Here is a 24,752-nt window from a genome sequence, read left to right on the forward strand (position 1 = left end):
CCAGAGTGGGACCGTGAGAAAGTGAAGCCCGTAAATGGCCTTTCAGTGGATGAACTCCTGAGCAGTCTTTCATACTGTGAACTCATCACTCAGCTGTCTGGGGGTGGTTTTCTTTAGAAAATCCCAGTTCAAATGCAACATGCCAGTTTTCAGTGATAAACCCTTCTGCTGAATGATATTCTGTCTCAGCACTGTGTTTACCCCAGTATGGATTTATTCAGCAGCATCTTTTCCCTCCAGCCCTCTTTTACATTCCTTACCATGCTTGTTCCTCTTCCTAATAATCATGGAACAGCAACAACCACTGATGAGAGTGTGGCAAGAACTGAATGTTGCTCCTAACAATGGCAGTGAGGCTTCATTTAAGATTTGGATGCCGAGAGAATTCAAGCAAAGAAGCTGATGAGATCAGAAATTCAGCCCTTCCATACGAATTCAGTAACTTACTTCCTTTTGACTACTTTCTCCTCCACCTACTTGGAATCTTGCCACCACATCTAATCCCTGGATATCCAGAACCCAGCTCCTGGTAGCAACAAGGCTGAGTTCAAAAAATGACTGCTCTTCAAAGCTGCTGTACAGCACTGTGTCCCTTCCCACCTGGAATGTCTTCCAAGCATCTTCAGGCAACAGTTCATCCCTTGCAAGTGTGAAGTTCTTTGAAACAACAAGGCCTTTGCTAATGGCAAGGCACAGGTGCCATGAACTTTGGGAAAACAATCCACAGTAAACAGGACCATCTACTTCATTCAGAACCTCTGGCAAGAGTCTGTTGCCTTGGTTGCCAGCTGATGCTGTGAATTTCCTGTAGGCAAACATTCCTTATGAGCATCATTTCTCCTTCCCCAGCTGCTGCATTTCCCTGCAGTTCAGCACAGTCTGGACACCACAGCTCCAGAGGTCTGACTCCTGCCTGGGCAGGCCTGTTGCCAGCCACCTGCAGCTTGATGGTCTGTTGCTTTCAGAATCTGCTTCCTAAAAACCAGTCTGAACTCAAATGAATTATTTTATGACTAAGACTCGCTAAATCCTTTGCAAGAACTAACAGTGAAGGCATCCCATTACAGGATACTTGGAAGAATGGTAGGACTTTGTGGTCACTGAAATGTAACTATGAGGTCTCCCCAAAGTGCCACTGAAAGAACGAGGAGACAAATACAAAGAAGGGCCATTTCCTTTATTATCCAAGATGGTACCAGAGAGCCCCTACCTCTGGATTATTTGTCCATCCAGTGGCCTGGGTGAAACAGCTACTCAGATTCACTAGTTTTATGGTCATTCTTCTCTTGCTCACCAATAGATGGGAGCAGAGATTTCTCAATTCACGAGATTTTCAGGCTACAGCACTTGCAGTTTTTTGAAGATTATAAAGGGCAAAAAAAAAGAAAACCAAACAATGACAATATAACTCATTCATGTGTCCACAGGGAGAAGGACATTGTTTTCCTTAGTGGCATACAAATGAGGGTTGTAATGGGAGTCAAATGGAAACCAGGAGTCAGCACTCTTGAATTCTTTAACCTTGGGAATCTCTGGTTTGGTATCTAGCGCTGGTCAAAGGTATTTAATATGTTTACAACCCCTCACTGTTATTTCCCAGATATAAGTGTGTTTTGCTTGGATCCAAGCCTTTACAAAAGCAAATAACCATGTGCTAAACTTCCATTCATTTTTCTTACAAGATCAAAGAGGAAAAGCTGTCCAGAAGTAAAAAGCTAAGCCTCTAATGAGATGATCATTGAATTGTTTCTCTCTTGTACTATAAGCATTTAAATTACAGTATTGCACTTAGGGCACTCTGCACTTCTGACTGGTGTAGCAGGATCCAGACAAATCACTTCAGAAATTAGCTTTCAGCATAGGTCCCTGGCCTCTGACCTTTCATCAGAGACAAGCCAAATGCTGGCTATTAATTGTGCCTGGCACTCCTCAAGGGGTGGATACACCGTGAGGAGTTTCCTCCCAACAAGAAGCAAAATCTTGGATGGCAGTGGAGCAGCTGCACAGGTACCAGCTGTGTGACACTGCAGTGCTTCTCTGCACTGAGCCCAGTGGGGTCTGTCTGTAGTAGATGCTTACCTTGGAGAGGCAGGGTGGTCTTGGCACAAAAGCTACAACTAAACATGCGCTGATTTGCAAAATCCCTCACAATCGACAAGATTCACGAAGGTCCCGAGTCACTGACTCAGGGAGGTGCCAAAACCTTTTTATAATCCTGTGCTGTTAAACTAGAAAATGCTTTTTTAAAATCTGTTTACTGAGGTGAGTTTGTATAGCTTGGGGTTTGTTTGTTAGGGGGAATTTTGGTTAATTCATAGTGGGAATATAAAGGATCTTGGCTTTGAACTGCATTTCTCAGCTTTTTTTCATGTCATTTGCTTTACTCCAGGGGATAGATCTCTCCAGCTGCCTTTCATGACATGGCCTGAAGCAGGGGTCTGAACTGATTTTTTTTTTTTCCTTCCCTTCTGGCAGTAACCCTACAGATACCACTCAACTAGCACAGCCAGAGCTGAAGCTGCCAAGAACTCTGTAAAAAAAAGGGAGGAAAACAAAGTCAGCCGACTGCATGCCAAGGAGGAGGTATTTTGGAAGTTAAAAACTCTGATTTGTAGTTTGGATGCATTTGGAATTTATCAGAGCCACGTCTTCATTCTAGTAATAAGCTCTACTAAAAACCAAAATCCTCTACATAAAACTGGCTTTTAACTTCCTAATTTGACAATAGCAGCCTTTCTGAAGTTATAGTTTCTGTTACTGTCGAGTTAAAATTAAAACCTTATCCTGCAAGAGGGAGAAGTTTCACACCTTTTTATACCTTTCTATAATAAGATGGGGGAGGAGTTCCACAAAATTCCCCAACAAAACATCAGATTAAGATACTGTGGTGATTCAAAATTTAAGTATGTAATGAAAGGGAATGCATCTTACCTGTTTTTCTGCCTTGACAGGGTAGACAAATAGTTAATTCTTGACTCCCAGTCAGCTGAAACTGGGTATCTCTGGAGCCCTTTCCACATGATGCTATGGAGGGAGTTTTTTACCCTGTGAAGAAATACCAGGGTTTTAATTCCCTATGGAGAAAGCCGAAAGAAGAAGCTTCGACTCAACGCCCAGCTTTTAGATGCCTAAACTGAGGTGAGTTGAGTCCTGTCCCTGCTTAAGTGGGACCAGTTTTTTTGGAGTAATAGTTTCTCTTGAAATTATATCAGTGGGAGTATTGGTCTTAAACTGGACAATCAGGCAAGGGAGTGAAGACAGCTCCCCGTGCCATGATGTAAAGTGCAGCTCGTGAGTATCGGCACTGTGCCTGCACTCGCGTAAGGAAAAAGGATCCACTTAATCACATGTTCTTTTTTCATATACAGAAACATGATCTGTGAGACAGAGCTAATGCATAAAACTCAAACCCTTAGCACAAGTCTTTGGTTTTTCCTGGGCTACAATTTATTCAGCACTGTGGAGGAGTATGGCTCCCATTACACATCAAAAGTCTTTTCGCAGGGGAACACTTGGCTCCAGATTATCACTGTGAAAGCCACACATTCCCGGCCCTCTGTGCCCCCTCTGATCCAGAGTAAGCAATGCCCAAAGGCAGTTGTGGCACTGGTGTGAGGAGGCTGCCCCACTCCTGTGCAGGGCACCAGAGCAGGAACTGCACGTGGGCCGGGCTGCCCCACTTGGCAGCACGCACTTCCACTCCACTGCCACACAGGCATTCCTCCTGCTCTGCCAGCCAGCTGCAGCTCCAGGCCCAGCCTGGGATTTGTGGTGAGGGGATTTTGCTTTGACAGCCCAATGTCATTTTGTTTTTACATAATCAGCCCTTTTTGTTATAAGCTGTGGGCTTCAGATAACAGCAGCGAAAAACTATTTCGAGTGGGAGCAGCACCCTGGGTACAGAGTGAGACAGAAAACAGTCAGAAAAACCAAATATTTCTTATTTCTTGTAATCACCTGCCTTACAGCAGTCAAATGTTGACAAGTGTTTGCTGATAACTGGCTTGCAGGAAAGACGAAGTGAAAGAGAACAGCAAGCAAGGGGTTTTTTGCATTTCTGATAAACCTCTAGTTATGCCCTTCAATGACAGTTTTGCCAACAGCAAAAAAGTAAGACAAACTTTTGCAATCTGAGGTGTCTGGAAGCAAACTCACACATGCCTTCCCTGTACTAGGCTTTTGTTTGGAGAACCTTTCCATCTGGACGAGTAGCGGGAACAGGAAAGCATTTGAAGCTGGGAAAACTACCATCCTGCTGTCTATAAAGCACTGATAGGATTTTTATGTGGAGCCCTAAAGTGAATGACACGCAGTGCTTTTATTTTGCCAAATGCGAGAGCTCAGATGTTTGCAAGCAAAACAAAATAAGCTGAGGCATTGAAAGCCCTTCCTGAAATGTGCCTGGTGGCTGATGCCGTGGCACGTCCCCCAGCACATGCATTGTGCAGGCTCTGCCTCATGTGGACCCCTGGGCACAGCAGCACCACTGCTGAGATCCTGCTCACGGCACCCCCTGCACAAAGGGGAAGGTAATTAGCAGAGAAATGACTATTGGTGCAGCTAGAAAGTAGACAAGTAATCCTTTGGGGTTTAGTTCATTGCCTCCTTGTTTTCAAACCAGCGCCTAATCTTCCCAGACCCCACTCCATGGCTGCTCCTTTCTTCCTTTCTGTTCTCCTTCCCCCTTTTTGCAGGGACTATGGCTCATTCTGATTCACTCCGTTTCTTTCTTCCCAAACAGCCACAGGGCAGCCTGGCTGTTGCCAGGGATATAGTAAATGCATGTGACACCGGGCCACCAACAACAATCGAGCGAGTCACACTCATTCCTGGTGTAATGGCGCTGAAATCGGCACAGCCGATTTTATCCAGCTATGAACCTGGATAAAGAGTTTGCTTTAAGGAAAGTGCTCTTAAAAATAGCTTTCAGGGAGAAATGTGCAGGTTTTACTTGTAAAATGGCTGTTGGCAAAGGATTTGTTGCCAAACTCCAGTCAGAGCACCAGTGAGAGGTGGTAAACATGCCATTCTGACAAGGAATTAGCAGGCAACATAGCACTGGGGAAAACATTACGACTTTCTTCTTCCCTGACCTGAAAGAGCCTGTTAGGAGATTAGGAATCTCCATCTCTCAAAGGTATAGCTGTTTTACCAAAATTTAATTAATGAAGAATAATATTTTGGGAACAAGAGAAAACACCTCTGTAGGATGTGGACTGTTAGGAATAGATGGAAAGTTGCCTGTATAAACAGTTCAGCAACTCTGGGATAAATTATAGGAGCATTTGTATGCATGATTGCCCATCTATGTAAAACAAGACGTGCAGCCACAGACAGGAATGATGTGCAAGGCAGACGTGGGGCTGATGTTAACTTGATCCAGAATAGAAGATCTGTCCCATCACATCTGAGTTTGACCCAAGGAAGTTTAGATAAATCTAAATAAGTAAATAAATAGAGGAAGAGGCCTCAGTGAGAGGAAACTCAAGGTATGCTATCTACGAATCTGTTTCTGGGTTTGGGGTTTATTTAGACTCAAGTCAGATTTTGGACTGTTATTTCTCCACTTGAAGGTTTTTTGGCAGTTGCAGGAGGACTGAAGGCTCAGATCCAGCGTGTTCCTTCCAGCTGCAGGCCCAGCACAGGCCACGGGCACTGGCAGGGGTGTGGCGAGCTGGAGGACTTCAAACCAGGGATGCTGTCAAGAACTCTGCCTTCCACAGCTCCCCTCTCAAGCACCAGCTGCAAAATGTCAACACCACCTTCCTCAGAGAACACAATTAATTAAACCAGGCTTAATTAATTAGTGTCAGTAAAGCAGATGTAGCAGTTACGGTGGAAGTAAACAAATGTACGTATTGTAAATTATCATCTTCTCTGCAAAGGATTTGGTCTGAAATCCCTGTGGCCATTTCACTCCTCCCCACGATGCTATTGGGGAGGCCTCTGGGAAACATGCAGAGATAAACTGCTAACTGATGAGGAACTAATATACTTCTATAGGTTTATATCTCAGAAAAACAATCAGCAAACAGATTTGTTTATTAACCCCTTTGGACTTGATGGTGAAATACAATCCTGATATTTAATTTCCATATCATGCAACATCATGTGCCACAAATAAGTCAACTGTTTAAAGTCTTGGGAGTTTTATTTGAAATGTTTTACACTTGAAAATCCAGCTGAGGCTTTTGTATCATCTACCAGTGCTGTTCTTTGATAGAGCAGGAGAAAATGTGTTTCATATACAGGTAATAATCAACTGTGTATCTTGGTCTGAGTATGTGCTCACTGGAGCAGATTTTGGCCTGATTTTGCCCTACTGAGAGTGAGGAAAAACGATGCTAAACTTGGGTTGGTTACACTGAATGTAGCCTGATGTGAGTAAGGGAGAGCATCAGAACCCCACTGACCCAATATACACCTCCCCTGAGGCAAAAGGGACACTTTTTATAATGTCAGTAGGTGCTGATGCAATGACAGCATTCATCCCTGGGCCGGAGGTTGAGATCAAGGGAAAGAAAAGGGGAAAAAATTGGTGGGGTAATGAAACACCAGTAACTAGTGATTGTGAAGGTATTTATTATATGTGTCTGTGCAGTTGGTGTTCTGTTAAGCTGAACGTGAGTGTGAAACAGCAGATGTGGAGCCACTCCAGTCTGGAGCCTTTAGACTGTTGTAAAGGCTCTGCAGTGAAGGAAATCTCTCATGCCTTGCAGATATGAGGACGGTGCAAACTCAATATAATGGACGCTGTAATAGTGAAGCACACTTGGAAAATGCAGATACTTTACTAGGGTAAAGTCATGTCCCTAATTCATGCTGTAAAGAAACCATGAAGGGGGAAAAATTCCCCCTTTCCTTGGTGATGATTCAATGGATTAATGTAGGCAGCAGCATATGGCCAGGGTGCTGTGAGAGGTAAGTTGCAGTGGAGGCCACTGCTTTTCCTGCCACTTAGGCTGTGTGGTTCCCCTTTCCCCCCCAGGATATTGATATCAGTTAGTCTCTGTGGAAACAGAAGTTTCCATGGCCCATGCCAAGGTATCCCCTTTCCTTCTTCAGCTGACAGCACTTCCTGCGCAAAGGACTGCCCAGTGACGGGCCGTGTGTGGACGCTGCTGCAGGGGGACGGGCTGTTCCCAGCAGGGACTGCAGGGGAGGGAGGGCCCTGCTGGCACCTTCGTGGGCTTCCAGTTTGGTGTTACGTGCTTTGTGCTTGGGGTGCTTCTCCTTGTTTTCAAAAGACATGTCCGTCCGTGTGTCCATCTGTTTGTCTGTCTGCCTGTGTGTCTGTCTGTCTGTCTATCCACGTGTCCATCCGTCTGTCTGTCCTTGTGTCTATTCCTCTGTGTGTCCATCTATCCATATGTGTGTGTCCATCCGTGTCCATCCACGTGTCCGTCTATTTATCTGTCCATCTGTGAGTCCATCCATCCATCTGTCCATGTGTCTACCCTTTCGTCTGTCCATCTGTCCATCCGTGTGTCCATGTGTCTGTCCATGGGTGTGTCCATCCGTCCGTGGGTGTGTCCATCTGTCCGTCCATGTGTCTCTCCATCCGTCTGTCCGTCCGTCTGTGCGTCCATCTATGTGTCCGTCTGTCCGTGTGTCCGTCCGTCCGTGAGTCTGTCCGTCCATGTGTCCGTCCATGTGTCTGTCCATCCATCCATCCATCTGTCTGTCCATCTGTGTGTCCATCTATGCATCTGTCCATGCGTCTGTCTCTCCATGTGTCTGTCTGTCTGCTTGTCTGTGTGTCCGTCCGTCCGTGTGTCTGTCTGTCCATGTGTCTGTCCGTTTGTCTGTCCCACTGACTGTCCATGTGTCTTTCCATCTGTCTGTCTGTCTGGCCTTCTGTGTGTCTGTCCATCTGTCTGTGCATCTGTCTCTCTGTCTTTGTGTCTGTTTTTCCGTGTGTCCGTCTGTGCATCTATGTTTCTGTGAGTCCACCTGTCTTTCTGTCTCTGTCTGTCTATGTGTCTGTCTATATGTCTGTCCATCTGTGTCTCTGTCCGTCTCTTTGTGTGTCTGCCTGTCTTTTTGTCTGTCCATCCCTCTGTCCACCTATCCGTCTGTCTGTCCGTCTCTGTGTGTCTGCCTGTCTTTGTGTCTGTGTGTCTCTGTCTGTCCATCTTTGTGTGTGTCTGTCCGTCCTTCTGCCCATGTGCCTCTTTGTGTCTGTATGTCCACCTGTATGTCCATCTGTCTGTCTGTCTGTGTGTCTGCCTGTCTTTGTGTCACTCTCTCTGTCCATCTGGCCATGTGTCATGTCTCAAAATAACGTTTCGTATCTCTTTTTATTTCTCTCAGGGTCTGAATTCTCCCCTTTTAAATCGCACACAGGGCTTTTGTTCTTGCTCTTCTCTCTCATTTAAAAAATTACTTTTTTGTTGCTCTTTTAGTGCATCTTAGTGAGGTTTTACAAGAGAGCTTTGCCAGCTCCAGGATCTGAGCACCTACTCAGGCAATGGTAACTTTGCATTTAATCATCAATAACAGGTTTTACACAAACACAAAATACAAGTAATTCTCAGGAACTTCATGCACTAAAAGCTAACCAGCTCTCCATAACATCTTGTCCTTTTTTTGTAACCTTGTTTTATATTCTGGATACCACTTAAAGTGGTGGTGGGGAGCCCTGTAATTGAGGCAGTTGAATGCAATGCTCTGATAACAAGTAACTAAACATGCTCTTGTTTGTACGAAGTCGCTGGTCAGATCGTATGACCTCTACTTATACAGGAATTTCTGAGAGCGAGTCCAGCACGTTACTGCGTTACAGAGTCCGAGTACTTCTGCAGACCTTGTATTAGTAGATGCCCACAGGCATCACCTCTCCTGCCTCTTCCCATTTGCCAGTCCTCGTGCTGCACTCATGCCGTGCTGGCAGTGCCTTTCCAAATCTCTGCTCTTTTTCAGTAGTCAGTGGATGAGAAGCCAAAAGCCAATGGGCTGAAATGTGGAGGCCCAGCGGGGTGCTATGGCTGCAGCCTTTGCTACCTGCCTGCAGGAAGCTGAACAGGTTCCATCCTCCTGTCCTGTAGGTTAACTGGCCCAGCCTCTCCAAGGAGAGGCAGCAGCATTGATTTACTGCACTGTATAAATGTGTTTATGGCTTGGCACGAGCACACTTCCACTCGCTATTTTCCAACGTGGATTTCCAATAAGCCCTTTGCTCAAATGAGTCTATTAAATTTAGAGTGCCTGAAGCTAAAACTGAATTCTGAGAGGTAGCTTTGGGGGTTGAAGCCCAAAACAGCTGGGAAAGGCTCCTGGAGCCTTCTGTTAGTGCCTGTTGGGGTTGATATTTATATTGAGCAAAAATAATTGAAGAAGTTAAAGCAACCCTGGCAGAACACATCGCCTCAGCCTGAGCTGCCTTTTTACTTCAGCTGGCACTCAAACCCACTCGATTCCACAGGGTTATTAGAGCAGCTCCCGAATTAAGCCAATGTGAAATCAGAATATGACCCGCTCCTTTCTCTCCTTATGGACTCAATTTCCGGTAGTCCCATTTCCCTGTTTCTGCAGTGGGGTACAATAGCCCGGGGAGAAGCCCATCCAACCGTGGTCCCTCCCTCATGGGTGTGTTTTGGTCTCCGGTGTTCTGCGGGGCTGGGATGCAGTTCCCTCCCCTCTCCCAGCCTGGAGCTGTCCTTGGAGCCTGTCAGTGCTGCCCTGCTCACTGCTGTGACACTGTCATGTGTAACAGCAATTACCATCCCTGCAGGGACAGGAAATGGAGCAGAAAGTTTTAAAGGACCCCTAAGTACGGTCCATAATTACCTATACCTGCTCAAGATTATGTCTCTCCAGCTAAGGATTTCTAGTTGCTAGTAGATGGGCTTTATTTGGAATAAAAAAGGAATGCCTTACTACCCATGGAGAAAAAAAAAAGAGATTTGTAGAGAATGGGATTAAATTAAAGAAAGTAGAGTTTAGGATGAACTCTAGGGGTAAAAATCTATAGTAAATCTACTGAACTGTGTAATGATCTCAAGTGAGCAATGGAGCCTCACAGCATGAAGAAATAACATGATATCTGCCAAAGCCTCAGGAAGGCAACGTCTGGGGAGGCAGCATGGCCTGGCTGTGGCAATGCAGGAATTGTGGGTATTGGGATTGTACATTGTACATCCACTGAACCTACACTTGTCCTGTATTAAAGTCTGTGTGTATTTCTCAGGTAGGTACGACCTGCATAGCTTTAAATCCTGCCTCCATTTAAACTAATGGGAATCGTACAAGGCTAACTGAACAGGAAGCCACCAGAGCACACCAGTGACTCTGGCTGTCCCACCCTCAGCACATGATGCCTTAAAAATTCTTCAGACCTACATGAGTTAGAACGTGGTTATTACTGGATATTTTTGCTTAAGAAGTCTCCTCTTGGTTTTACAATTATCTGTAGCATTCAGCTCTAGTACGTACAGGTAGAAAAGAAGACACAAACCAAAAGCATTTCTCTCCTTTGCTGGAAGGAGAGAAAAATACAACCGGACTTGCTGCAGAATTAGAATTACTTTGGGGTTTTTTTTCCCCACGGAGTTTGTTTAGTTTCTGGCAGATAACAAGGAAGCATCTCCTGATCTGTAGCTGTCCGGGGAATCCCTTTTCTAGAGGAAAGAGAAGTTGAGGAGGAAAAAGGTTGGTGGGCTGAGTCCTGAACCTGACCTAGAGCTGTGCCAACAAATCCATGTGCTGTGTGTGAGTACCCTGGGGAACAGGACCCTTGTAGGTAAGCAGGATTGCTTCAAAGATATGTGGTGACAATACCAATTTTCCTTTGTTGCGCAGAATACACGGAGCCCCTGGATTTTGCCCAGCCACTTAGACTGAGGCACTCGGTCGCCTGTCTCTGGCTCCCTGGCACCAGACACAAGGCAGTGCTGACAGGCTCTTTTCAAAAAGTCTCATGGTTTGGGTCTGTTCAGGAAAAAAAAGTGCCTTTTGCCACTCACCAGATATGCTGGAGGGCTCAAAACATAGACATGGAAAAGCAGTGGCCATAGCTACTGTCTTGGCTCCTCCCAGATGTTGGCTTTTCCATTCTTTGGGTTAAGACTACTGCTGCTTCCTCTACCAGAATGAGGTCAGTGCCATTTATATTTGTCTTCTTTTTTTTAATCTATATTTTTGGAAAGCTTGTCCTCTTGGAAAGTTTATCCCCTCTGATTTTTGCTTCTCCTTGACTGGCCCCACTTGCCTGGTAACTCCCAGTATTTCCCATCATGACTCAGAGTGGCTGGGGGGGCTACACCAGGGGGGAGACCCAAGTTCTCAGCAGAGCTCTGCAGCACAGGTTCACCAGGGGTGTCTGATCCAGGCAAAATGTGCATCAGCCCCCAGGCTGATGCAAGAGGAATCGCTGGGATGGAAGCTGAATCTCTCATCTGCTCTTTGTATTTTCTGCCTTTTCTCTGGGTTTGTTTTCTTCTCTTTTCTTCCTTTGCAATTGTCAGGGAAGCATCTGTGAGTTTCATGAAACAAATGTTGCCCATTAAAACCCCATTGCTGCCTGCCAGAAAGGAAAATGGCATCTTATTTGAAAACAATATGTAATTGTTATTGCTGTCTTGTTGCAAGTTATGCCCTTGAAAAATGTTAGGGACTTATTTAGTAGCAATTGATGCTGAGGAAAAGCCTTACTAAAGCAGAAAATTAACTGTTGCAATATCTTTTACACAGCTTCAAACACCGCGATACAAATGCCCGGTCTGTTGTGCTCGTGGATGTGTTTATGATCACTTCGAGGATAAAATACAACACTTTTCCATGATGGAGACTCCGGTCCCAGCCAAGAGAGCACAACCACACCGGTGTAACAGACCTGCTGCAAACACACCACCGCCCAGGGTACCTCCTGGAGATCCTGTGCAGAGAAACTCTGCCTGTAAGGACAGTTTTTAACTTAAGCTGCCACCCTCAACACCTGCACTGCCAGGCCGAGCTGCTGAGTCACTTACAGATTGTTAATCTTCTTTTTTAACGTTTCCATCTCAATTTATTTTGTACTGCCTTTTGGTTTACTTTTTTTTATTTTGGTTTTTTTATATTACAATTAGGATTCATTAACGAATAGTAACGGATTTTTACAAAGCAAATTGGGAAACACAGATCTTTTCTCTTGGAAACCCGGCGTTAATTTGTGCACACAGCAAAGCCACTCTCTCAGTAGAACTTTAGCTACTGTTTTTCACAGTTACATGCTATTTTTCAGGGAATATTTTATGTATTGAATGTATTTTTCCCCTTCAGACAAAACATATAAATCCATTTCTATCATAAATTAGGTAAGGGTTTTTATAAACAAATATATAAAAAATATTTGTTATATAACAAATTGTGGGAACCAGTATAAAGGTATTACCCTTCTTGCTTATCCAAGAGAGTTGGGACCTTAATTCCAAAGAGGTGAAATTCCTGCTCACTGCAGAAGTTTACTTTTAACTACAGTGCCATAACAAACAGGAAAAAAGCTGTAGTAGAGTTTTAGCCATATTTTCCACCTTGTACTGTTACTGCAACTATCCCTTTAAAAGTCTAATGAGCTTTTTACAGTTAAAAAAAAAAAACTTTTTTAGAATTTTAAAATATTTAATGTATAATTTAAAATTAAACCTCTCATTCTCTACTTGCACCATCTGAACCATTTCTATGGTGACAGCCAATGTTTCAGCCAGCCCAGAGCATTTCTTCTTTTATGACTTTGAGATGACCTGTGGAATGTATGGATCTTTAATACAGAAAAATGTTCTGACTAATTTTAAGAAGTGAAATACAGGCAGAATCATGTCTGCCCATCTCATCCTACCTTTAATAAAATAAATATGACTGAGTGTAATGGCCAAAGTCCCTGACAGCCTCAGGTTTGCCAGCATTGGTTTTCCATGTGCTTTCAGCCAGGGATTGGGAACCTTGGCTGAGCCCAGAGCGCTTAACGTGCCTCAGATGGTGCCTCAAGATTTCCTGTGCACACGTGAGCAGACAAGCCATGGTTGGGAAAAGCTTGGGTTTTCCACCTCCCTCAAAACACTGGTGGAAGGGGAATTCTGCCTGTTGTGCTCAGCGTGTCAAGCCCTTTGCAGAGGTCCCATAAAGGCACCTCATCGCCTTTGCTGTAACACCTCATAACCCTTGTTAACTCTTCTCTTTTATGGTTCCTGTAGGTAAGAGTTCATCTGACTGAAATATCCCTGAGGCAGCTGACAAGAAACCTTGAACTGCTTGAATACAAAACCAGATGCCTGCGTTCACTGTGGGGTGACCCTCTCTGGAGCAGCGAGGCCGAGCAGTCCCAGGGCAGGCGGGAGACCCCGGAGTGCCGCCAGGCTGATGGAGACCAGCGTTTGTCCGAGGATTATCCTCAGGCCCCTCATCATCACATTTTTGCTTGTTCTGTGTGGATGGGGACTTGATGACAATTCCCTGAAATTTCAATTTGGAAGAAAGAGCTTCATGTTCGACCTTTTCTCTCCAGCGCCGAGTCTACCTGCCTTGCCCAGATGGGTCCTGTTCCCCTTCGGTTTAAGGTCCAGGCTTCAGATGGGTCCTGTTCCCCTTTGGTTTAAGGTCCACATGAGGTAAGCTGGAGTAGCAATGCCTGCTCTTTTTTTTCTGGTTTGCTTTTGGCTTAGAGCATTATCAGGCAGTCCCTGGGTTTAGTTTCTGCATTCGTTTCACTGCTTTCATAAAAGCGGCTCAGCAATTTTGGATGACCGATAAGGAATGAACTTTCTCTCACCCGCAGCTGCTCTGATATGAATTTTTAAAATCCCTCTGTACTGAACAAATGCAGAAGATACTATTGACAATTTTCAAATAACTCAAAGAATTTTCATACATAAATACTCAGAGTTTTATCTGAACATGATCTAAATGCTCTGAAAACTTCCAAAGGCCCCACAAGTATAAAGACACTTTCCTCAAAGTCAAAGGAGGATTAAAAGTGAGAGAAAAAAAGACAATACCAAGAAACAGGCTGGGCAATAAGTTCCCCTGCAAGGTTTAGGAGTGATAGCACTTGAGTCTAAAAACTGGTAACTGAGAAAGGCAACATAGAGATGGGAATGGAGCAAAGGGCTGCCTTGACAAGAAGCAATCCGGCAAGTTTTGACTCTACTGTGATTTTCTTCCCCCTCCCAAAAAAGAAGAAATAAAAAAAAGCCAACTTATTTCAGTGTAAGCATACTAAATAACTGGCATCTGTCCTGAAATCTTGTAAAACAAATTGTAGCTCTGTGCAATTAAGTCGTCTGGATTATAGTATCCTCCAAGATTAGACATCTCTAATGGGAGTGTTGACAAGCCCTTCAGTGTAGCAATGCAGTGGTGCCCCCTCAGAGAAAGAAGCAAAGCTCCTGGGAAATAATTAAAGAACGTTTTGGTCAGCCTGTGATGCAAATACAAATTTTTCAGGTTTTGCAGAAATAAACTGGAAACCCACAGAACATCACCAAAAGAGACTAAGGAGACTGAGTGATGCTTGTCCAAATGGGCCCGAAAGGAAACAAAAAGGCTGGGAAGACAGAGGATAAGAAGGTTTTGGAGTAGGAAAATCTCTCCTCCCTGTCCTTCTAATTTTTTATTGTAGTCTGACGGTGGAGACAAAAGTAACTCATCTTTTCATTAATCCCAAACCCTTCTCCTTCATCTGGAAAACTGACATCAATTATGACTTTGGATTCACATTGTACTAATTCAGAATCTTTTTAGGGAACAGTACTTGCATATCCAGATCTGTTATTTTCACCGGTCTATGCCTCTATTCTGTGTCAAGCAAAGCTTTTCTTGTTACCTTTTAACAGTGCTACAAATAGTAGGGTCTGCTCCTTACAGGGACCATACTTGGCCAGCTCAATACTTCCAGCTGTTCTTCAGCTCTGTAACTTTTTGCTTCAAGAAGCAAATTTAGTGCGGAAAAACATCAAGGAAAAACAAATATTTTAAAATTGATTTCTTAATTGTTGATGGCTATCTAACAAAGACAACTTTTGGTTATTTTGGCAGTACAGTAAATTTAACAGGTACCTGTGGGGCATTTCTGGATAAGAAAACAGTCAAACTTAAATCAAGACTTGAAAAATCAAGAGTCATAAACTACAGGGAGGAGCCAAGTCACGAAGTCTCTTCTTTCTCTCCTTTCCCAGTCTTCGTCGTACAGCCATGATTCACTGAGAGAGTGTTTTGAACATTTCCACAACTGCAAGCGTTTGGGCAGAAGGAATGGGTGAAGGAAATGTATTTTAACAGTTAGCCAATACATGGTGGTCTCTCCTGAAAAATTAAAAAGCAAGAAGTAGATACATCCAAGGCGTGAAAAGGAGATAGGATATTTAAATCACTTTTATCATTTTTTTGTACATACTGATGTTTAAAACAGTATTGATTAATGATACAGTATTTTTCCTAATGTACCCTAGAATCCCTAATTAGTGCTTGAGCCACCTGAAGGGATTATTTAATTTTTAAATAATTTCTGCAGTGAAATGAGGAGATCCCATGTTGGCTGCATGAGCGTTCTTGCCATTGCCCGTGGCTGGAGTTGCCTGATGCCGTGAGTTTTCTGTTTCATGGACCATTGTGAGAGAAAATCATGTGCTGAGGGAGTAACCCAGCAATGAAGGAGTAAATAGCTGCTCTGAAGATCAGCTTACTAAGAGGCAGACATCTGAATGAAGTGAGGTTCCTGGGGAGTCTGTGGCACCAGACATGCCAAAAAGGGAGGCATGAAACCCTGTTATGTGCCATGACCAAGCAAAAGGCGTTTTTACCTAGGCAGGATTGGTGGTTAATATTCTACTCCTGTGCTGTGCTCACTGAAGCCCTGGAGTGCTTTTGTTCATGATCTGGGTCTTGTGCAGCACATTTACATGTGATCAACTGTTGGAGTGGCTCAGTCACCTTGGTACAGAACAGGGCTCAGCTGAAATGCCAAAGGCAGGAGCTTCGTTTGGGACATGAGGAAAAACAAACAAAAATATCACAACTTTTTTTTTTCTTTTTCTTTTTTTCTTTGATAAAAGCCTTAACAACAGCTTCCTTAATTCAACCGGATGGTGTGTCGTATGGTTACATTACATCTGGTCAAAAGACTAAAGATGATTTAGCTTTTAACTAACTTTTTTTACTTTTAATTGAGTTCGTTAGGCATAAATAGCAGAATGACACAGCATTTGTTTAACTCAGCAATATTCACAGCTTAATTAAATAATTCACATGCCAGTCTCTAATCGTGACGTGAAAAGACCAAAAACCAAATTAAATAATCATAGCTCCCTGAGCCAATTGCTTGGAAAAGAGGAGCAGGGTCTGTTGAGACATATGGCAAACAATCTTTGCTGCAAACCAGCAAGCTAAAACACACCACTACTACCATGTGGTAAGAGTACATATCCTTTTGCACAATATATTTTCCAAACACACTCTCGCCAGGAGCAGCAGGTGTGTAACTGAACTTGGGTTTGAACAGACAATTCGAGTACTATGAATTGGAAGGAAAGGGAGGAAGCTGGGAAAGGGGATGAAATATCGTGAATTAAAATTGCAATTTCCCTTATAGCTTTTTTAATTGTTAACTTATAAGTTGGGAATTTGTGAAATGTGACAAATAAGGAAGTAATTGAGAATGCCTGCTGCACTGAGATCTGTCTCTGCCAACATATGTGTAAGTAGAAATTGGTGTTGGAATTAACTTCAGTGGAATTAAGCACCCACACCAATTGGAGTGAGGAATGAAGCCATAGATATAATTGCTATAAATTTGCCAAGGTTTGTTGTTTGTTTTGGTTTGTTTTTTTATATTATGGCTTTATTACCTAATCACCCTGTTATGCTGCATGCATCCTGTATGCAAAAAAATACGGATTCTGTGCCCAGCACCAAAATGCAAAGAAGTCACCTTCTATTGCTGTGTTTAGCAGCTGTTATCCCACAGGGGAACAATGACAGTGACCTCAAATAACAACAGTTTTCTGTTGCCCAGGTTCTCTGCTGTGGTGCTGTTGTTTATGGTAATCCTGGTGTGGCACAGGCAGGACGAAGGATGTGTGCAGGGGGATATCCACTGGAGCCAGAAGGGCAGGACCTTGGTAAGTGAGCTGTTTGTTCATATTCTTCTATTGCATATTTGAGAGAGTCAGACCCAAACAGAACTGCCAGGACAGAATATTCCTCTGAGAGGATGAACATGGGTTATGTGTCTCGGCTTTGCCAAAACACTATGGAAACCACTGCTTCAGTTTGGGAATAAAGACGTAGGCACAAACACTGCCTCGGGCAGGGTGAAGACCACCCTTGGGCAGAAGTGTTTGGGAGCTGCAGTGGTGAAAGGATGGGGGTGTGCTTTGTTTTGCAGAACATTTGGGTGTGTATAACAGGCCTGTCTAAACAGAATTGGTGTGTCTGATGGCTGATCCAATATTCCAAGGAGGTCCTCTATTCAGAACTTGTTTTCCTTCCACGCTTACCCTACTTTGTGTATTGTGCTAGATTATACTGGTTTCATAAGTGGCAGTCACAGTTACTGTCCATCTGGATATGTTTTGAGGCTCTATAAAGTTTTAACAACTGTGAAGGGGGAAAATACAAAAATATGCAGCCAGTCTGAAGTGGTTATCTCGAGATTTACCCTCCTGTCTCCAGGAAGGCACAGAGCACCCTTCATAGTCCATGTAAAACTTATTTAGATCTGTACCTTAATAACACAGCAAAAAGCATTCTCTTGTGAGTTGAGATTATCTCTCTCAATCTGTAATCTCTTAATGAATGAAAATAATTATAATATTAAAGTCATACTAACACATCTCTACACATTCAATGTTGATTCAGGTCATGTATAACTGAATCAGATACTTGGTTAACTCTTGTGCTTGTCCTATTGCTTGCTGTTAAATAAGGGGATTTTATACTTTTCAGTATCTTTTCATAAGATTTTGGTTTGCTGTAATTTATTCTCATGCTATTCACTATGGAATGCCAGTCAGTTCTCAAAATACTTGTACATGCTTGTCACATTTTTTTCCACATTTAAAAAGCCCTCTTTTCCATATTAACCCAGACTAAATTACCCTGTCAATCTTTACCTCCTACCTCTATGCTGATAGATTATGACATACATCTGGCAAAGCAAGATAGTTCTGCAAATAAACTACTCAGGTGCCCATCGTGAATCTGTGCAGTAGGGCTTTTGAGGTCAGAAGGTTTAGACTGGTCATCTCTAAGTGTAAAAGTAGGGCAGGTACTTGTGTCGGGTCGAAGGGACACAGGGCTTTGGGACTGCACCTCTCTCAACTCCTGCCTTTGTGTCATCAGATAATTCATGGCTCGTTTTCCTCCGGGGCCTGGGCTGTTTGTGTGTGGCTCAGCAATCAGCAGCGCTGTGGTTTATTTCCAGCCATGGCACAGAACAGCACAGGACACTCAGCACCACTTTTTGCTCAGCCCTTCCCGTGGATTGTGGGTGACTGCAGCCCACGGCTCCCAGGAGCTGCCTGTGAACCCGCTAATGGTGTACAAGTGCAGAGCCACCAGTGCCAGGTCTGTGCTGTGCTGAGGTCACACTGTGAGAGGAGATTTATCGGCACAGCATGTCCAGCTGGAGCTGCAAGCAGAGCCTTTCTGCTCAGCAGGTGCTACAAAAGGACTGGCACATGCCAAGTCCTGGTGCCCGGAGTGCCAGTGCACTGCCCATTACTGCAGCCCTCAGTCAGCTCCAAAGCACCCTGCGGCCCAGCTCTGCTTTCAGTTGGGCTGCTCCTGATGTGTTGATGAACACACAGCAGAGGAGAGGCCAAATTACACAGAACTGTCTTGTTCTGATGTATTGGGCAGTTAGTTGCCAGCAGCCCCCAGAGCACAATAATACCTGTGCTGAGAACAGTGTCAGGGCTCTTTGCACAGCAGCTGAAGCCGTGCCTGCAATTCAAGTGTGATTTAAGTCTCTCTTGTTCATGCCCAGCTTTCTGGTACTTCAGCCCTTGGCTATCCCACATAGGCCCATATATTTTCTTTTTTTTGCCATCTTCTGCTGGGGTAGGGGGGAAAAAAGTTCCTGTGAGACTATCACAAGGCAGAGATGCTGTTAGAACAGGGAAGGATTTTCCTGTAGGGTCTTAGTGCCCATCTGTAATAATTTTTTATGAGGGTTTGGAGGAAACAGAGGCCTGGGCTAACCAGCAGGTTAGTGGTTTGGAAAGCTGCACAGCCCAGTTACTGGCAAATCTTTGTTTGATCCATCCTGACAGGCTCTGCCATACCATACAGGTAGGTATTTTTTCTAATGCTGTAATATAAATCATTGTCAGGTCATCAGCATTCCCACAGTTTTCCAAAGTACTTTTGTATCTGCCAAAGATTTCCACAGGACCTCTAGGCCTATAGGATGCTATATAAACTCCTTTAATGGAGCATGTAGCGCTGAACTGTGCTCTGCTGCAACATTCCCACTCAGAGGAAGAGGCATAAGGAATGAGGTGGTCCCAAGAGTTATGGCTTAAGAACCATATTAAAGACCTCTTAAACCATCATAGCAAAGTAAACCAATCTTTTACTTATACAAAAGCTTTTTTTCCTTTCACTATTCACTTAAGAAAATTCCATATGAGGATCCCAGAGTAGAGTAAGACACCGTGAGGAGATTGGAACCTGTGCCAGCCTGCAGAGGCCTGTCCTCCAGCTGAGAACAGCTCAAGTGCAACGTGTGCTGGCCACGTGTCCTCCTGTGCCTTGTTCATTTTTCCTTTGGGTGAGTACCTATTTCCCCTCTTTTTTTCCCAAACTTTAAAAAAAATTTAAAAAAACCGAGATAGAATTCAGTTCACGTATTATTTTGTGAGCATCTTTTTTATCTCTGGGACTTGGAATTACTGCCTTTGCCATCTAATAACACAACAGAAGTCCTGAAAATAGGAAGTGATGTCTCAGATCCCGGGGCTGCTTTTGCCACCCCACAGTGATGCTGCCCTGCTCTTGTGCTGCCCTGCTTTGCTGAAGGTTGTGAGAGCAAAGCTCCAGCCACGCTAAAGGATTTGAAGCAAAACAGGCCCTTTTATTTTCAGATCATCTCAAGGGCCTTCGAGAGTGGGAGGAAAGCAAATGACAGTTAATGGATCTGGGAGGGCCTGACCTGAGGATAAGGTTAAGTGGTGTAATAATCTCCATCCTGAACTTGGGGCTGTGGAGCAGCTTCCCTAATGTGCTTGGTCACAAGGTGAACCACTCTGAGCAAACCTCACAGATTTTCTGCCCACACCACTTAGAGCAAAGCTCAGGGTTCTGTTAAACACCTGAATCCTCCCCTAAAACACTTCCTTTTCTTTAATTAATGACTACTTTCCTCCACATTACACTCACTGATAAACTTGACGTATTTCTGTGCACTGCCCTTTCTTTGGTGCTCTGATTTTTTCACTTCCAAAAGTACAGTGTATCATATTTTCTAGATATAAAACATTTCTTAGTTAAATTATAGGCTTTCTTCTTTGAGAATCAAAGAGATTAATGCATGAGTTCTCTTTGTTTGGCTTTGTTGTGAGGGAAGGGAATGGTCTGGCTGAAGAACTGTTTCTTTTGAGAGAGTGTTGGATGGCCATATCAGTCAGACTTTTGTTTTTCTTTCTTTGCCTAGAGAAACTCTGCAATTCATTAGCTAGTTTTATCTTTCTTTCAATGTCCTCTTTATGCTTGTTGTTAAGACCAGTGCAGGCAATATTATCCACAAACCTCATTAAGGAAAAATGTTTTAATGTCCTTCTCTCAGAGAAATGACACATATTTCCAGTGCAGAAAAAGCAGCTGAGCTAAATTTGGAATTTCTCTAAAACAAGAAAGAGACTACTGGAGTCTCTTCCCAAGAGAAGAACCCACGAGGATTTATTCCCTGGTGACTTAGGAATTATTTATTTCCAATATACAATGTCCCAACTCAACCCAGCCATACTCTCGGAATATTGTTGGGCTGAAGAAGCTCTTTAGCTTTCAAGGCTTAACACTGACTTACTCTCCCTGAAGTACAATGGTGTTGCAAAATATCAGGCAATGGAACTGATAACAGGATCAGTCAAAAGAAACACTGAGGTAGGAGACCAGCACTTGGTATGTAGACAAGGAAAGCCTTGCACCTGAGCTAACAAAAGCAGAGGGAGCCTGAGGAATAGGCTGCACAGCCAGGTAGATGGCCAAGAGAAATGGAAAGGGATGGAAAAACAGAAAGCATAAAAATAATCCTTCAGAGAAAGTCACTAATCTCCTAGTCAGGATAAAAAGGCTACTAGGAAATGGGTGGCAGCCACAATCAAAAAGTACTGTATTTGTAACAGAGGTACACAGGTATTTTACTCTGACTTGTCCGTGATTTGTACAGATAAGAAAAGTGCAATCAGAAGTTTTTGAGAGATTTACAAAGTAGCTTCCCCTTGAAAGTGTTCATACGAGTGAAGGAAAGGCAGGAGGGGATTCAGAAGTGGGTGCAAGTTGTTTACAAGGCTGGCATTAAAGACAGCATGCTTTTGTTCTGTTTGCAGGCCAAAAAGACATGGGAAGAACCTGCCACCTCTGCCAGCTGTGCCAGAAAACTTCTTTCCTGAAGAAGTCGTGTGTGATTGATCTCTGAAGAAACTGCTGAGTTACAGTCCCACAAATAACATGGAATTGCTGTCTGCTCGTGTTCTCTGGTAAGTGCAGCACTTTCTTTTAATTTAGGCTGTAGCTGTCATGGCTCATGCTTTCAGCCCTGGGAATCCTCTTTGTGGCCCTTTGAATTGGCTAAAAGAAGCACTGTACAAATACACTTTCAGGATCTTGTGCCAAGGGATCTTCTCTTCTAGTCAAGCCTCAAAAGGTCAGGGTATCTTCAGTGTGGTTGATTTCCCTGAACTGAGGAGGAACACAACAGTGCAGAGGGATCACACTCCCCTCAGAGCCCCAGGATGGTTAATAACTGAGGTGCATTAGGCTTTCAGGTGGACACAGAGAAGAGACTTTGTGTCCTTGATGTCTGTATTTTATGGTATCATAACACCTAGTAGGAGCTCACCACTCTGAACCCCTTGTCAGCGGTCATTCCCATAGGCACATCCAAGCACCTTGATTTTAAGTTCCAAAGCATTATATATCCCTAGCAGGAAAAAAAAAAGTGAAAGAAATAAATTCAGTATTAAAAAAACAATAAGAAGCATAGCAGAAAGAATAATGAAAGATTGGAAATGATTTATGGGTGTAATGGATCACTCTATATATCTTTACAGAAACAAAGTATCCAAATTACCTCAGCTTTAACAGTCATATTCCCAGTGACTGCAGAGGAAGAACTTTTAAATGTATGTGTAAGACTGGAAATGGTTATAAAAGATCAGAGGCTTTCAAAATTCACTGTGTACCAGGTCTAGTGAGTGCAGTGCCAAGAGTAATATATGAAATCTGATCTGACAGTTTCATAATTTTCCTTTGTTTGAGGAGATCCCCATGCAATGCAAACGTACAGCATCGTGCCAGGACTAAGAGACATGGTTAGTGGAAAGGACTCGGAGGTAATGACCACTGGGCAGTTTCTCACTGGCAAAATATAAAAAGAAAATGAAGAATTAAGTCCATTAAAAAATCCCAAGGAACATGGTTTAGATTAAAGGACCCTCCTTTCAGCCAGGAGGCTGGAAGGTTGATGTAGCACTGCTCGTGCAGATGTTTGGAAAGTATTTCACAAACTCTTAATTTTGGAGAGTGCTTCTAAAGGCTGTTGCTCTTCCGCTGCTCTGTGCCACCTCCAATTTATCTTAAGCATAAAATAGGAAAAAACCCCAGAAACTACAGCTTCTAGTTAAATAGGAGAGGTCTTTTTAAAGAAACACAATAAAACATAAGATGTTATGGTCCAAATCCTGTAGATCTAGTATCTATAGTAGGCTGGCAGGTCTCCTTTTACCTATGAGCAATAAAAATGAAGTAAAAGCAAATCTGTCAAAACTCAGGGAGTTTAATTCAAGCCCTTGGTTCATATTGGCTACATGTGAACAGTGCATAGAGCAGTAAATTGTTATACTGAAGTCCTGGGAGTTCAGACTTCGTTGTGTGGTTTGTCTTTAAAAATCTGGTTCTATATTATGCTTCAGGTAGTGATTTTTTACCAGGATTCTGTACCTGGCAACAGTACCTCAGCCCATCTCTGGATGAATCCAGTCCAGCTCTGAATATCTTGAACACTAAGCACACAGAAAGATTACTTAGGTAAGATCTCAAGTAAGGGAGCTTGTGTCTGGGCCAAATTCTGGGCCAATGCTCTGAGGTTCTGCTCATTAGTTTTGCAATTTTTTGTTAAATTCTGACTTACACTTGATAAGGAGCTTTGAGTGTTCTTCAAGTGTAAGGGTGAGAGCTCCTTCTCTCAGACAGAAACAAACCTGCTTCCTGGTGCCAGTTCAGCTCTGACAAAAGGACAACCCAGCTCTGCTGATGTTCTCTATACTACACTGTCCTACAGGACAATGCTGAATGTTGCTGTTCCCCTGCCTGCTCCCCCTTTCTGACCCTCTGCATTTTCATGCGTGTTTTCTGATCATCTCTCCAAGTCTCTCCCTCATTGTCTGGAGAAGGTGGTACCTAATGGCCATTCCCCAAGGAAACAGTTTCTCCTTTCCTAACCACATTTCATTGTCCCAAGTGCAAGATGTGATGAGAGATGGCTCTTGTCCTAATGAAAGAGTGAAGGTTCCATTGACTTCACCGGGGTCAAAACTTCACCCTTTAGGACCTATTGGTAGAAATAGGAGGGAATTTCCATTTTCACGGAGAATTTGCAACCCCTTAATTGTGTTGAAACCTCCAATATTTCCTTCGTGGGGCAAAGTTCATATCTTCTTTCAGATGAATGTGGTGGCTGAGCGTCACCTGCTGCTGCAAAACCTTTACAAGTCACTTAAAACTAGAGCAGGCATAAAAGAGAAGCAGGGTGGGAAAGGGTTGTTTGCTATTAAAGACCAACACAAACCCAGCTTTTTGTCTGTGCCCTTCCCCCTTTTTGTTCACACACTCCTCTTCACCCTTCAGACAGCCTTAGAATGCTAATTTTTCTAATCACTTGGAGAATAAAAACTATTATAGAAATCAACTGAAATATTATTTTAAACCCTGTTTAATAAGATTGGATCCACACCTATAAATCAAGTCTTAATCTTAACTTCCAAGACAAGGGTGTGGGAAGTACCAATACAACCTGACACATTCAAATTCAAAGCAAGTATTTGAAACCAGTTTCAAAAAGGGTTGTTTAACACATACTGGCAGGGGGGATTTATGAAGAAATGGTTTTAAATAAAAGTCTAATTGTCCTCTTTTCACACATGTTTAAGATTTCTCTTCACAAAGCAGATGATACAGATGCTCAGGAGGATTCAGTGAAATGATAGTGTAATGATAAAGATTTGATTGTGCTAGTCCACCAGTTTGTGAACTTTAAGGTATTCAATTATTCTGATTTTCTCAGGGTAGAATCTGTATGCTTGTAACCCATGGTTAGCACTAATAACAATATGAAACCCTTCCCACATCAAAGCTGTGACTACATGCTTTTGTCTGTCCCAATGGTTTGAGAGAAAATCTTGATAAATCAACATGAGTTTTTTTCTTTTCCCCTTTTTTCTTTTCCTCTTTCTTAAGTTTTGTTGTCTTGATTAGATAAAAAATAATAGGGGGCTGTCAGTCTGTTTTCTTTTCAGGTCTTCTCTGCCTCTTTCTAAATTAGTTACAGCCTGCTTTTT

At 43.3% G+C, this 24,752-nt stretch overlaps 3 long non-coding RNA genes across 8 annotated transcripts in view; 2 read left to right on the forward strand and 1 right to left on the reverse strand.

The window, feature by feature from the left end:
* LOC116785766 overlaps window positions 1–2,615 on the forward strand; it is a 30,107-nt gene extending 27,492 nt beyond the window's left edge. For all 3 annotated transcript variants that reach the window (XR_004356720.1, XR_004356719.1, XR_004356721.1), the window contains one exon: window positions 2,476–2,615. This is a non-coding gene — a long non-coding RNA (uncharacterized LOC116785766). The remainder of the gene's footprint in view (window positions 1–2,475) is intronic.
* Window positions 2,616–8,478: 5,863 nt separating this feature from the next.
* The window catches only part of LOC116785764, a 65,644-nt gene continuing 49,370 nt past the window's right edge, over window positions 8,479–24,752 (reverse strand). Inside the window, exon 7 of the long non-coding RNA XR_004356705.1 lies at window positions 8,479–11,521. This is a non-coding gene — a long non-coding RNA (uncharacterized LOC116785764). The remainder of the gene's footprint in view (window positions 11,522–24,752) is intronic.
* On the forward strand, window positions 13,539–23,217 carry LOC116785765. 4 transcript variants are annotated; one of them, XR_004356716.1, is made up of 6 exons: window positions 13,539–13,586; window positions 15,488–16,669; window positions 16,988–17,093; window positions 19,593–19,747; window positions 21,525–21,674; window positions 23,109–23,217. It is a non-coding gene; the product is annotated as an uncharacterized LOC116785765 (long non-coding RNA). The 4 variants fall into 4 exon arrangements; XR_004356718.1 differs by having other exon boundaries at window positions 16,565–16,669; XR_004356717.1 differs by lacking the exon at window positions 13,539–13,586 and having other exon boundaries at window positions 13,603–15,682; window positions 16,565–16,669.

The sequence above is a fragment of the Chiroxiphia lanceolata genome, chromosome 4 (assembly GCF_009829145.1).
Source record: "Chiroxiphia lanceolata isolate bChiLan1 chromosome 4, bChiLan1.pri, whole genome shotgun sequence".
Lineage (NCBI taxonomy): Eukaryota > Metazoa > Chordata > Aves > Passeriformes > Pipridae > Chiroxiphia > Chiroxiphia lanceolata.